The sequence below is a fragment of the Coenobita brevimanus genome, chromosome 5 (assembly GCF_032717465.1).
Source record: "Coenobita brevimanus isolate Jiangsu-jjx chromosome 5, ASM3271746v2, whole genome shotgun sequence".
Taxonomy (NCBI): Eukaryota; Metazoa; Arthropoda; class Malacostraca; order Decapoda; family Coenobitidae; genus Coenobita; species Coenobita brevimanus.
In genome coordinates this window covers 27,687,526-27,701,893 of record NC_136958.1, presented here as the reverse complement: position 1 = coordinate 27,701,893, position 14,368 = coordinate 27,687,526, and the positions used below count along the sequence as shown (strand labels likewise).

The window sequence follows — 14,368 nt, the reverse complement described above, 5'->3', positions numbered from 1 at the left end:
TAGTAGTAGCAGAAGAAGCCATAACCCCAGACTTATCTGAATTTGAACCCAAAGGACTGCGCTGCAGTGCTTCTCTTCCGCAATCCGTCCTCATGTCAGGGAATAGCGAGGGGAATGTTATATGTTTGTAGCTCAACAGTCTGGTAATTATCAGTACCACAACATGAAGATTTTCTTTTTTGCAGGATGGCTCAACGTGAATGGGGTTAAAAAGAGTTTATTTATCACCTCATTGTCAGAAAATCCTCTCACAGAAGAATAAAACTAGAAAACACTCAAGGGAGCGCATACCTCCGCCAATGCCATTGCCATTAAAAAGGATCCTGATCCGGATCTGTGGGGATAATGTGTGAAATACATAGGATCCGGATCCGTCAATGGCCCACTCTTTCATAAAATTATATTTAAATTCATTGAAGAAATTTGGTGATATTTTGCGGAATACATAGGATCCGGTATCGAATTCGAATCAAAATATAGCCAGTTCTCTCTTGGCTCGTGGCCCACCCTTCCACAAAATTTCATGGAAATTCATTGAGAACTTCCGGAGATATCGTCTGGACAACCAGTCAAACAAGCGAATACATAACCTCCTCCAACTATATACATATCTATCTATCTATCTATCTATCTATCTATACGGTATATATATATATATATATATATATATATATATATATATATATATATATATATATATATATATATATATATATATATATATATATATATACGTCATCATGGTAAAAAACTTAAGCACTAGCTACAGCAAACAGCCGTAAAACGATTTTCTTTCTTTCTTTCTTTCTTTTTTTTCTTTTTTTTTTTTTTGTCAAAAGATTTTTATTAAACTAAGGAAAGTGCCCGAAGAGATTGAAAATTTATACAGTCCCTCCAGGTGAATTTAATCGTCTGCATGTAGAAGTCAACCGTAACATGTTAATGTACAAATACACGAAGAATAAATTTTGAAATATGTCAACCGAATGAGGAAGTAACAAACCTTATCGTTCTGAACGATAAACATTTGAAAATAGGACACTTAAACACTGGTGAAAAATGATGTCCTTATTAAAGAACTATCCATCTATCTATAGCCCGACGCCCTAATCCCGCAAAGAGTGGCCGCAGACAAAACGCCTCCAAGTCGCTCTGTCACCCACCATTTGACTGCCCTCCCCCCAACTCACTCCCCCCTCCCTCATATACCTCTCAACTCCATCCCTCCACCTCATCCCCGGTCTTTCCCTCCCTCTCCCTCCTTCCACTTCACCTGCATACACCCTCTTAGTCAAGTCTTTCATTCTCCATTCTCTCCACATGTCCAAACCACCTCAATGTATTTCTCCTAGTTTTGTCAGCCACATCCACATCCACCCCACAACGTTCCTTCACTTCTTCACTCGTCAACCTGTCCCTCCATGTCACTCCACATGCTTCTTTCAAGTAACTCATTTCCACTGCTCTCACTCTTGACTTGTTCCTCTCTAACAAGATCCACGCCTCGCTTCCATACGTCAGGGTACGGATCACAATACTATCATGCAGTGACTTCTTAACTTCCATACTCACCTCCTACTTCCCATCACTGCTTTCAGTGAACCAACAACCTTCCTTCCCTGTTGTACCCTTTCACGCACTTTATACCCCAAAATTCCATCCTTTGGGACAGTGTGTAGGAAGGGGAACCTGAAAGTTAATGTAAACAGGAGTAAAGCTATGGTGTTTGAGAGGCAAAAACACTCTTGTAAAACTGTGTGTGTGTGTGTGTGTGTGTGTGTGTGTGTGTGAGAGAGAGAGAGAGAGAGAGAGAGAGAGAGAGAGAGAGAATGGAAGTGACATTAGTGATAACAGAAGAGGGCATTAAAAGAAGCAGTGACAGTAAAACAAAGTGGCATGGTTCGTAGGAACCACTGAGCTCTATAGTATGGAGAGGATTTCTCATGGGTAGCACCACGTAATTTATGTAGCCGCCGCCAGGGCGGCGCTGGTGTAGCGGCAGCCATGTTACACCACGTCTGATTCCTGATTTTTTTGTACTGAACTGCTCTGTGGGTTTTTGACAGCAGCTGATGATTCCGGAGAATATAGTGCCATGATCCATTGTGTAGCTTACAGGTATAAAAATGGGCACATGAATTCACTGAGGAGAGATGGCGTTACATTTCACAAGTAAGAAATATATCTTGTTGCTAATTCTATAACATTACTACCCCCTGGGGTGGGGTGGGAAGATTCTTCCCCGGTATCCCTGTTTTATATTCATTGGCTAAATGTACGCGATATAATTCGTTGAACTAGGCAGAAAAAAAAAATCATGATCCATATATGCTTTTGTATTATAAGCCACGAGTGTATCTTTATTAATAATCACTGCTTAGTGGAAATAAAGTATTTGAATTTGAATTTCAGTGCCGGTGTTCCAATATGGCGTCCAATATCACACGCTCGCGGCGGAGATAGCCTTTCCATACTATAGAGCTCAGTGGCAGGAACCCAGTCAAATATTAACTTTTGATTATGGAAAACACCCGAGGGCAATAATTAAAACACTGCTGCGTGCACTCTGTTGGACACACACACACACACACACACACACACACACACACACACACACACACACACACACACACACACACACACACACACACACACAGCCGTTATCAGAATAATCAGGGAACATGGAGGCAATATTAGAGCTTAGTGAATTACTTTCCTGTATGAATTATAAATATATTAACTTCAAAATCAAAAACTTGCCATTATCATTTAGCTTTGAGGTAACAAGGAAAGCGATGGAATAGTAGGACTGGTAAAATGTACACTATTTTTTGTTATGTGTCAAATAATTACTTGTTAACTAAGGTATAATACCGACAATAAAATATACGATATAACTATACGAATTATTAATGAAAAATTTGTTTTTTGATACATGAATGAATGTGTGAGGAAATGAATACATGAACAATTGAAGTGAACGAAGAAGTACTTAATAAAATAAATAAACGAGAAAATCATTTCGGAAATGGATTAAAAACTGAATGAAGTTGTCCACGAATGAATGAATGAACGCAAGGATGGACAGAGGTCATCACCGAGATAAGATTTTGCGATTGACTGAATTGGACAGCGGTGTATAAAATATTCGCAATGCACTCGATATCTCCGGAGTGGATGTGAGTGAATGAGATAATGTTAACCCTTTCAGCACGAGGAAGCCGACCTTTGTATACACCTGATGGCACCAGACGATGTTATTTAACTTGCGGACAATTTAACTGAGAGAGATGCGGGTTGTACTAATGTGGAACAGTAAATAGTGATTTTTTTTTTTCCATTTCCCCTTTTCTACAAGAGTCTTTCTGAAAACTGGATGAAATAGCCTGGGTGTGCCAAGAATAATTTATAAAACGATAAGAACACTGATAGAGTAATATAAAGGGACCTGCGGAGATTTTGTTTACCTGGGAGAAATGCTGGTAAAGTTAAAATAAAAATAAATGTAGGCTACTGTAGAACAAGAAATATAACTTTTGATGGGATAAGCGAGTAGCCTAGGAACTGTGTGTGTAAAAATTTTTTAGAGAACCCTAGATTTTAAAAAGTCCTTAAGGTGAATAAAATCGTCTGGTGCCAGTGAAAATAATAAAAAGGCCACCGTATTTAAGACGTAAATCATATAATCTACCATCTGACCACTTGCTTAATTTTAGAAAATTTGTAACAAAGAAAATCATGTACAGGGGATTCTATTTCTGCGAATCGAACAGAGCAACCTGCATGCCGTTTAGGCCTATGTGGTGCTTGTCGCCGTAGGGTGTGGTGGGGATTGGTCAGACCGCATGTAAGAGAGAGAGAGAGAGAGAGTCTGTAAAGACGTATCATTTTACTCCAAACTATTGATCCTGATAAAACACATTGCCTTAACAAAAAAATAAATCGTTTTCCTGAAGGCCTTGTGATATTGCTTTATTCCTATCATCCAAGAACAAACCAAAAAGGTAAGAGAACAATAAAAGTCAAATTCTTGGAAATATTAAAGAAGAGCAAAATCCAAGTCTGCAGTCGTATAAATAAAATGACAGAAGAAAAGCACATGTGTGTCAGAGACGAAAGGGAGAAGCAAGAGAGGTGAAAGGAAGGTAACCAGGGAAGTCGTGAAGAAGCAAAAGAGAGGAAAGAAATAAAGGAAGAAGCAATAAGGGAGAAGGAAAAATGGAGGGAACGGACCTACAAAAGAGAAGGAAGGAAGGAAGGAGGAAGTGGAGACAGCAAAAAGGAGGAATGGATGAGAAAATAGGGAGAAAGAAAGGATGGAAGAGGGAGTGGAAAAAAAAGGCAGCAATATGGAGGAAGGGAGGAAACAACACGGAGCAGGACAGAAAGCAACAGGAATGAAGGAAACAACAGGAAGAAGTGCCAAGCAGGAAGGAAGCAAGCAAGCAACTGACAGGAAGGGAGGAAGCAAAAGGAAGAACAACAATGCAGGAAGCAAACAACAACAGGGAGGATGAAGCAAACAACAACAGGGAGGAAGCAAAGAATCAAGAGAGAGTAAGAGGGAAGGAACAGGGAGGAGGAAATGAAACAACATGGAGGAAGGGAGGAAGCAACAGGGAGGAATGTAGGAAGCCACAGAAGGGAAAGAAGGAAGCAACACGGAGGAAGAGAGGAAGCAAAAGGAAGATGAACAGAGGAGGATGGGAGAAACAACAAGAAGGAAGGAAGAGAGCAAAGAATAAAAAAGAAAGAAAAAGAGTGGGAAAAATAGAAAGAGGAAAGAAGGGAGAAGCCAATGGTGAGGAAGGGAGGAAAAAACAGGGAGGAAGGGGAGAAATAAAGAGAAGCAAGTACAGAACAGGGAAAAGTCATGTTTGTCAGATCTAACACGAAAAAAAAAAAAAAAAAAAATCTCCCGTCGGTGTGCTTCTGTTGTTGCACACAAAACCAAACGAATATGGGCACAGTAGGAAAGAGAGAGAGAGGGGGGGGGGGAGTGTTTATTCCGAACCTGGTGATTGAACCTGATTCAAATGTTGATAAATTTCGTAATATCGGCAATAACTACTATCATTAATATCTATGTAAAAATTTGGAACGCGCAGCGTGATATACACTATTGTGTAATATACTTTTTTACTATGAAAAGCGCAATTTTCAAACATTATATTCCCAAAACATACTACTATACTTTAAAACTTACCAGTAAACGCATGGATATTACATTCATCATTCGCCAATATTTCATTCACTCTTCATTTTTCATTTCCGAATGTGGCAAACCCTCAAAACGAGGAATGATATACAGTGTTGGTATACTGTATGCATGAGAAACTTTTAATGCAAAAAAGAAGGTTGTAAAGGTGACTCTTCCAAAGATTCTGAATAAGGGAGAGCCAATATATTTTATCCAGAAACTCCAAAAATCATCTATGGTACTTTTCTGGATGTACTGCCATTGTAAAACGTGTATTTAATAGTTCACTGAACTCAGATCTAAGCAAAATATTCTTCATGATTGAGATTATAGTGTACGCAGACTTACTGTACATGATCTCAAGTGCCATGGTGACAATGAAAGGATGATAAACATCAACGTAATTTAACCTTATTTCCAACTAATAAATGGAGCGAATAATAGTACTATGCTCTGTCCACCATAACTTTACTTAAAACTGCCCGTTGTTCATCTTGAATTCTGAGGCGTAGCAAGAATGCAATGCTAGCCACGGAAAAAAATAATGGAAAATGTGTAAAACTACTCAGTTATTAAATTCTGCTGCTAAACTACAGGAAAAGAACTACAAAAAAAAAAAAAAAAAAAAGTTCTGCTTAGTTCTGGTGGTCAAAATGAGAGTATAAACACAGACATATCTTGGACTTGAGGCTGCATTCATTTGAGACGTCTACAGGTGGTTGTAGTCACTGGGGAAGAAGAAGAAGAAGATGATGATGATGATGATGATGAATAGATGAAGAATACGAAGAAGAGATGATGATGAAGATGATAATGAATAGAAGAAGAAGAAGAAGAAGAAGAGAAAGAAGAAGAAGAAGAGAAAGAAGAAGAAGAAGAAGAAGAAGAAGAGAAAGAAGAAGAAGAAGAAGAAGAAGAGAAAGAAGAAGAAGAAGAAGAAGAAGAGAAAGAAGAAGAAGAAGAAGAAGAAGGAGGAGGAGGAGGAGGAGAAGGAGAAGAAGAAGAAATGATGGTGATGAAGAAGAAGAGGCTCATGATAATGATCAGGAAGAAGAAGACTTTTGTGATGATGATGATGAAAAAGTAGAAGATGAAAACTGTGTTAGAATTGTGCTTGCCGAATATACTTCAGCTTCGCCTAAAAGTAACATAGCTAAATCTTGAGAACCCAGCTGCAGCATTTGTGTAGTATTAGAATATGATGCTAACCACAAAGTTATATGGAAAGGATGTACAGCTGTAGTAATGAAACATTCTATCATCGAGCTGCGTTAAATAAAGACGCAAAATAAAGAAGACCTGGGCCAAGTTAGGTGAAAAGGAGCAAAGCTAGAGTGCGCTCGGAAAATGATGAACCAAGTGAAAAGGAAAATATGAATGTGTGAGTAAATGAATGAAATGATGAATGAGTCAGTGAACCAACGAGTGAATGAACAAGTGAAGGCTTGCTGGAGTGATGATGTGAGTAAGCTTGTGAAAAACAACAGGGATGAAAGGATAAAAAAACAACTGAACCACGAGTTATTTCAAGACTGATTACAAGAAAAATGAGAGAGAGAGAGAGAGAGAGAGAGAGAGAGAGAGAGAGAGAGAGAGAGAGAGAGAGAGAGAGAGAGAGATCAGATCACACCACCAGGAAGTGCACAAATGAATGACGTAAATTATGAAAGTACAGCAAAAAAAATGAACAAAAGCGAGAAGTCTATTTAAAAAAAAATTTAAACAGAAAAGAAATAAGTGAAGCTCAATTAACCATCAAACACACACACACACACACACACACACACACACACACACACACACACACACAAGGTTAACATAACAAAAGATACTATATAACAGGCAGGTGCTGTACAATTTTACTGTATTGATAATGACAAAATAACCAAGAATTCAAAAAATGCAGAAGTACTATTTAAAGAGCTCTACATTCCAGATAACAAGTTTTTTTTTTTTCCTTTTTATCATTGTAGACCTAATATTAAGGGACTTTTGATATGCCTCATTTTTTTACGGATCTTAATCTGTGACCTTGAAATACGATCAAGGTCATTCATACTTCGGAAATCATGTTCACTCATGACCTTCTGCATTTCCACCGAATTTGATCAAAATCGGCTAAATATTTTCCGATTTAGTACTTTCAGGCAAATGGCGGCTATTCCTCAATATCTCAAGAAGTATTTGTTTAATCTCAGTATCAATACCCAGTTACACTAGTATATGTTGATGACTGCATTCTGGAATGTTTGCAAAGCAATCGATTCCATAGCATTTGCTGGGCAGGTCAGCAAAAACTGAAAAAATAACATAGAGGGAGTGAGTGCGGCGCTAGTGGTAGGGAAAAAAACATATACTGTATGTGCCAAAAGAAGCCTGCAATCAAGATACATCACTCCTGTAAGTTTCAGGTCCCTCACTCAAATGCTCTTGGAATGCCAGCCTTCTTGATCTCCCCCCCCCTCACAAAAAAATATTTCTACAATATCAATAAGAACTCTCATGTCGAAATAATTAAAGTAGGGCAACAAAGACATTTTTAAGTAGAAGAAAATTATCACTACAACACCAAAAAAGAGAAGTAATGTGGCTTCAGAGAGAGAGAGAGAGAGAGAGACTCAGTAACCAGACCAAGGCGATAAGTTCGATGGCGAAAAAGAGAAACTGAAACTTAAAAAATCGATATTGGATCGAGAGATAAGTAAAGAAAGATTAATAAAAAGTTGTATCGACAAAACAGGAATACTAAGATGCAATATGCAAAAAAAAAATTTAATGAAAAAATGCTACTAAGTCTGCTGTTCCCCCTAGGACAATGGTCGGTGAACTTTTTGGGGTATTACCCAATAACTTATTTGGGTATAATTATATTATCTTCAGACTTCAGAGTAAATAAATAAATAAATAAACAAATAGCCACGTATGTGTACACATCTGTCAATTGTACGGCGGCTAAGCAACAATTATCACGATACATGATACATGGTTTTACATCTTGTACATTATAACTTACATCATTTATGCGAAAAATCAGTAATATACAGAATGCATTACCTCCCATACCGCACGCATTACCCCGGAAATTATTAGATTTACCAGATTTGGGCTAATTATCCCCTTTCCCAGACCCTTGGCCTAGGATAAAGCCCTGCTGGCTCATGGTGAAGGAAGCTTTAATTTACAAGCTGCTAAAAGCAAATTTCCAAACTGGTTTCCTCGCAGCTGTGGAAGAACTAATGACAAATGTAACGAATGGCGTCAGGCACAACAAACGTCGCCCGACAGCAGTTGTTTTATTGCTGTTAAATACTGAACCGATACTGACATTTAGTGTCAGTAGGTCACGCATTTAAAGTCTAAGGTAATGGCACAAATGTTTTCAAGTGACGCACTGTGAAAATCCGTGATCATGTGTTTGACCTTTCTAGATCACTCAAGGTCAAAGGTCATGATGCCAAAGAAAAGCTCATAAGAGACTTCCTATTACTTGATAATAGTAAATATGTACCTTCAAAGAGTTTTGAGTAATAGCCCACTGAATATCCGTGAACTCGAGTTTGATCTTTCAAGGTCACTCAAGGTCATAGATCTTGGTGCCAAGTGAAAGCCCTTCTTACGAGTTCCCGTATGTTCATAATAGTAAATATCTCTGTCTTCAACCGGTTTCAAGTTATAGCCCTCCAAAAATCCGTGACCTTTATTTTGACCTCTCAAGGTCACTCGATTACAGCTAAAACTTCATTACTTTCTTTTGGGATCAGTGCCCACGTATCCTGAAAGTCTTTTAATTTCATTCAGCTTTTCTTCTGTAATGTTGCCAACAACAAAAAAAAAAAAAAAAAAAAAAAAAACGATCAAAAATAATACCTCGCTCGATTCCATGCGGGCGAAATACTGAATAAAGTAATGAAAGAAACTGTAAAAAAAAAGAATGAAAATGATAGAAGTAATGAATGAAGATTTTACAGCAATAAAAAATACAAAACAAGTGATGAAGTAGAAAGTGAAAAAACGTAAAAATAGTTGAGAAAATATATTGACAGGAATAGTGCAAGATAGAGTCAATAAATGAAAGGAACAGGAAACGACGTAAGGAAAAATTACTGAACGAAATGTTGAAACCAACTGTGAATAAAGGGTGAAGGTAGTGAAAATTACCAAAAAAAAAAAAAAAAGGTCTGGGGGGAGGAAGATAACATAACAGAAAAAGTGAAAGAATCAGTGGAGGCAGTTAAATTACTGAAAGAAACAGTGAAAGATAGCCTGAAAGCAAAATGAAAGAGTGACAGAGTAAAAGGAAAAGTGAAAGAAACTGTGAAAGTACCGGATATAATGAAAGACATAGTGAAAGAGAGCAAGAAAAATATTTTATTATGGTGAAAGAAGTAGATAAGAGAATAATGTAGGGGAAAACCAGTAAAAGAAGATACGGTAAAGGAGAAAGAGCAGGGAAATACGGAAGAATATAGCGGCAACAATAGTGATGGAAGTAAGAAAGGAATATAAGTGATCGAAATGGCGAAACAAATTGATAAGTTTATGGAGGAGATGAGAGAGGAGATAATGCATACAACTTACGTCTGATGAGAAAGTTGGAGGGAGAGCAAGAATTAGAGAGGGGGGAGGGGAGATTGAGAGGGAGATGAAGGAGTAAAACTAAAAATTGGGAGATAAAGGGAAGCAAGAGAGAAAGAGCCAGGGAAATTGAATTAAGGAAGAAAGAGGGAAGGGGAGGGAAAGAAGGAAAACAAGAAGATGTAGGGAAGGAAGAGAGAGAGAGGGGGGGGAGGGGAAGGGAAAGAAATAGAAGGGAAGGGAAAGGAGGAGAGGAAAAAAGTGAGACATAAGAAAGGGAGAGTGAAAGAGAGGGACAGGGTGGGCAAAGAGGTGAGAAAACGAGGGAGAAAGATGCAGAACGACAGGGGGATGAAGACGGAGAGGAGCCGGGAGAGAATGCAAAGGGTGCGGGGTATGTAATGACGGGGTGGGGGGGGAGATACAGGGAGGAAGAACGAGAGGAAGAAGAAGAATGGAGACGTAGGGAAGAGGAGGAGAAAGAGGGGAAAGGAGGAGGAAATAAGAGGGCCGGGGAGGAGGGAAAGAAATGGGGTGAAAAAGGAAAATGAAGGGGAGGGAGATGGTTGGAGGAACGATGAGTGGAAGAATTAGGTGAATCTTGAGAGGGAAGACATAGAGAAGCAAGAGGAAAGAGATAGAAGGAGGAAAGGATGAGAAGGAATGAAAGGGATGGGAGAGGAAGAAGGGAGGAAGGAGAGGGACAAGAAGAGGGAGAGGGGTACCTGGGTCTATTTTAGTACAAAATTGACTAATGTATTTCAGTGCGAATAGTTATTTGTTTTAATACCTGATACTAGCAGACCAATTTCATCAAATTCTGAGATCTCTAATAACGAAAGGATGAATGAAGGTTAAAATTATTTATTCCAGTTCATAATGCCTATTCATAGCTGAACAAAATTGACTGGAGACTGCAAGATCTCTTTCTTAGGAGTCGGAAAAGAGAGGTCGGGATGATGATGATGATGTCATCGATGTCATCGTATGGCAGGTACTTAACCCATATGCTCCCAGTGCCCTCAGTATAGGACGGATCTGGGTATTTTCAAGTTACTAAAGAAGAGAACCCCCAGGTGGGGGCCTATGAGCTTCGTGACTATGAGCCAATAGGCGGAGGGCAATACGCTTTGCACCTTTCCAACACAACCCCTCACACGGGAACCCCGGGAGCTAATGGGTTAGGAACATAGACGTGGACAAAATCTGTGAAACAGATAAAAGAAACCCAATTACAGTGTAGCAATGGAGTGGAACACAACAGTCGTACTGAGACAAGCTAATGTATTATGTATGGAACTTGGACATTGACTTTAGGCCCAGAAGTCCTGCCACGTGTCACACAGTTTCACATCTCATTATGCTCGAACTAATATCCATCGTCAGTACTACATACATGCTACGACCATCTTAATTAAGACAAACAGAAAAACTCTAATTTTGCAAAGCACCCAGCCACCCACCTACACACACACACACACACACACACACACACACATCGTCTCTCTCTCTCTCTCTCTCTCTCTCTCTCTCTCCATCTGTATCCAGCCACTTTCACAAGCCACCAGAGTCTCTCGTCCGTGGAAACCCAGTTTACCTTGTAACCGATCTGCAACTATACCAGGTTAGGTTATTTCACCGGCTTTGGTGTTCGAGGTGTTAGGATTTGGGGGGAGATGAAGCTGATAGACATTTTTTTGTGTCTTCTTCTATGGTGCTTCTACAGTACAGACACATCTTTACCCCGGCCGGATGGAGCCACGCGAGATATTGTTTTTAGTCAAGTTTGTTTGCTTGTTCCCTTTTTTTTTTTTTAGCAACATTATGCAAAACAGGCTGAATGAAATTAAATGAAACTTTCAGGATATGTGGGCACTGGTCCAAAAAGAAAGTGATTAAATTTTGGAGGTAATCGAGTGACCCTGAAAGGCCAAAATCAAGGTCGTGGATTTTTAGAGGTCTGTAACTCGAAACTGGTTGAAGATAGAGATGTTTACTATTATGAACGTACAGGAACTCGTAACATGAGCTTTCAATTGACACCAAAACTCTTGACCTTGAGTGGCCTTGAAAGGTCAAACTCAAGGTCACGGATACTGGGGGAGGCGGTGGCTCAGTCAGTAAAGGGGTGGTCTGCTGCCCTAAAGGACCCAGGTTCAAATCCCCCCTGAGGCAGGGAACAGTTTAGGGATTTGAATTTCATAAAATCAGATTTTACCGATCTATCAGAAGACCCGCCGACATGTGGCAGAAATACCCCCGCTAATACCAATACATCAGTCCTGAATGAGACAGCCCTAGCATGTATTCAATATGGAACGTCGGTGTTAGCGGCGAAGTGGTGACGTATAGAGGTTTATGGTATGTAGGACTACTGGGCCTTGGGAGCAGGCTCTGAAGCCTAAAAAAAAAAAAAAAAAAAAAATCAGGAGGCTATAACCGGAAACAGGTTGAAGATTGAGAGATATTTACCATTATCAACGGCGATACCACGTTGAGTACACCGCTTCTCGTTCGATCAGCGAAGTTAAGCAACTTTGGGTCTGGTTAGTACTTGGATGGGTGACCGCCTGGGAACACCAGATGCTGTTGGCATCCCTACGTCAAGTGGGGTTGGTGGAGGATTAGTGCCCCTCCCTGTAAAACAATTAACTCTAAGCCCTTGGCCACCCCGTCTGGGATACATGGCGTCTGGCAATGAATGAATGAATGAATATATGGAAGCACCATAAAGGTTTTTAATTGGTGCCATGACCTTTGACGGTATGTGGGCTTGAAAGGTCAAACTCAAGGTCATGGATAGTCAGGGAGCAATAACTCAAAACTCGTTGAAGACAGATATTTACTAGTATCAAGATATAGGAAGTCTCATATGAACTCTTATTTGGCACCAGGACCTTTGACCCTGAGTGGCTGTTAAAGGTCAAATGCAAGACCACGGATTTTCAGAGGGCGTAACTAGAACTCATATGCGACATTACCGTAGACTTTAATTGTGTACCGTACTGACACTAAATGGCAGTGTCGATTCAGTATTGAACGGCAATAAAACAACTGTTGTCGGGCGAGGTTTGTTGTGGCCGGTACCACTTGTTAAATGTCATATTCGGTACACCTTTAATGCAGTCTAATTCTAGACTAATTTATTCAGGAGGCAAGTCTTTTCTTATTAACAATGTTTTTTGGGATTGATTAATATATATATAAATATATATATATATATATATATAGCACCCCTTGTGTCCGCCAATGCAGTACTTGGCGGGGTGAACACTCCCAAAGTTTATTACCCTGGCGGGGCGCGAACCCTGGTTCACCCGTGTATGAAATGCACACTCTACCACTGTACCACAGAGGCTCCATATATATATATATATATATATATATATATATATATATATATATATATATATATATATATATATATATATATAAAAAATCTAACCCTTTGGTTCCCACATTTCCTGTATGAAGGATTTTGCTGGAAGGGTGCTAGGCGTACTGCCCTTTGCCTGTTGGCTCATAGTTGCGAAGCCCCGGGGTTACTTTCTTTATTAAAATTTGAAAATGCCCAGTTCCCTCCTGTATCGAGGACATTGGACGCCAATGGGATATACAAGAATACAGTACATCCCCACAGTACGCGAGTTCCGAGTACACGATGCCCCTTGTACATGAGGACATTTTTTTTTTGTGTGTGTGTATTTTTTATTAGTACACGAATTGAGCTCCTTGTAAGCGAGTTGGGGGACGAAGAGTGGCCCAAATCCAGGGTTACCCCGAGTACACAACATTGCCCCGCCAAGAAGCGATAATGGTTACTTACGCTTCGCCCTCCTTGTGACATCAATGCTGCTCGCTCATCACGTGATGCCCATATGTGCTGCTTGGAGGGTGGTGAGATGAGAGTCCCAGCAGAGGAAACACAATGCACAGAGGGTACACTCGTTGTTCCAGGTACATCCCCGTGTACTCAGTGGCTATTTTTTTCTGTGAGCCAAGATGTCTGCCCCTTCCTCCAGGAAGAAGAAGTGCATCACCCATGCCATGAAGATGCAAGTAATTAGGAAGGAGAGTGGGATGGGTAACACGGCCATTGGCAAGGAACTAGGCTTGGCAGAATCATCCATGCGAACTATATGGGCTAACAGGGAAGCCATAAAGATGACTGTGAAAACATATGGGACGACGGCATTGGACGGAAGAAGCAGGCTGACCAACCAGGCTATAATTGTTATGGAGCGGTACCTGGCTACATTTATCCTTAGGAAAGAGGAGGAGGGAATTCCACTGAACGGGCGCTACATCAGGTACCAGGCCAAGATTTTCTACGAAGCTGCAGCTCTGTAGCTCGCTGTTAAGAAACCATTTAAAGCCTCTGTAGGATGGCTTTGCCACTTTCTGTAGAGGAAGGAGCTATGTCACATTCGGCTCACGGGGGAGCATGAAAAAGTGGATGAAATGGCAGCCAGGGATTATCCAGCCATCCTAAAGAGGATAATTGATGAAGGTGGCTACAGCAAGGACCAAATTCATAACATTAATGAAACAGCCCTACTCTTCAAGGCTATGCCAAAGTGTGCTTATACTAGT

At 40.0% G+C, this 14,368-nt stretch overlaps 1 non-coding gene across 1 annotated transcript; it reads left to right on the top strand.

The window, feature by feature from the left end:
* Positions 1-12,251: 12,251 nt before the first annotated feature.
* LOC145399410 (5S ribosomal RNA) lies at positions 12,252-12,370 on the top strand. The gene has a single exon (XR_013897298.1). It is a non-coding gene; the product is annotated as a 5S ribosomal RNA (ribosomal RNA).
* Positions 12,371-14,368: the final 1,998 nt, after the last annotated feature.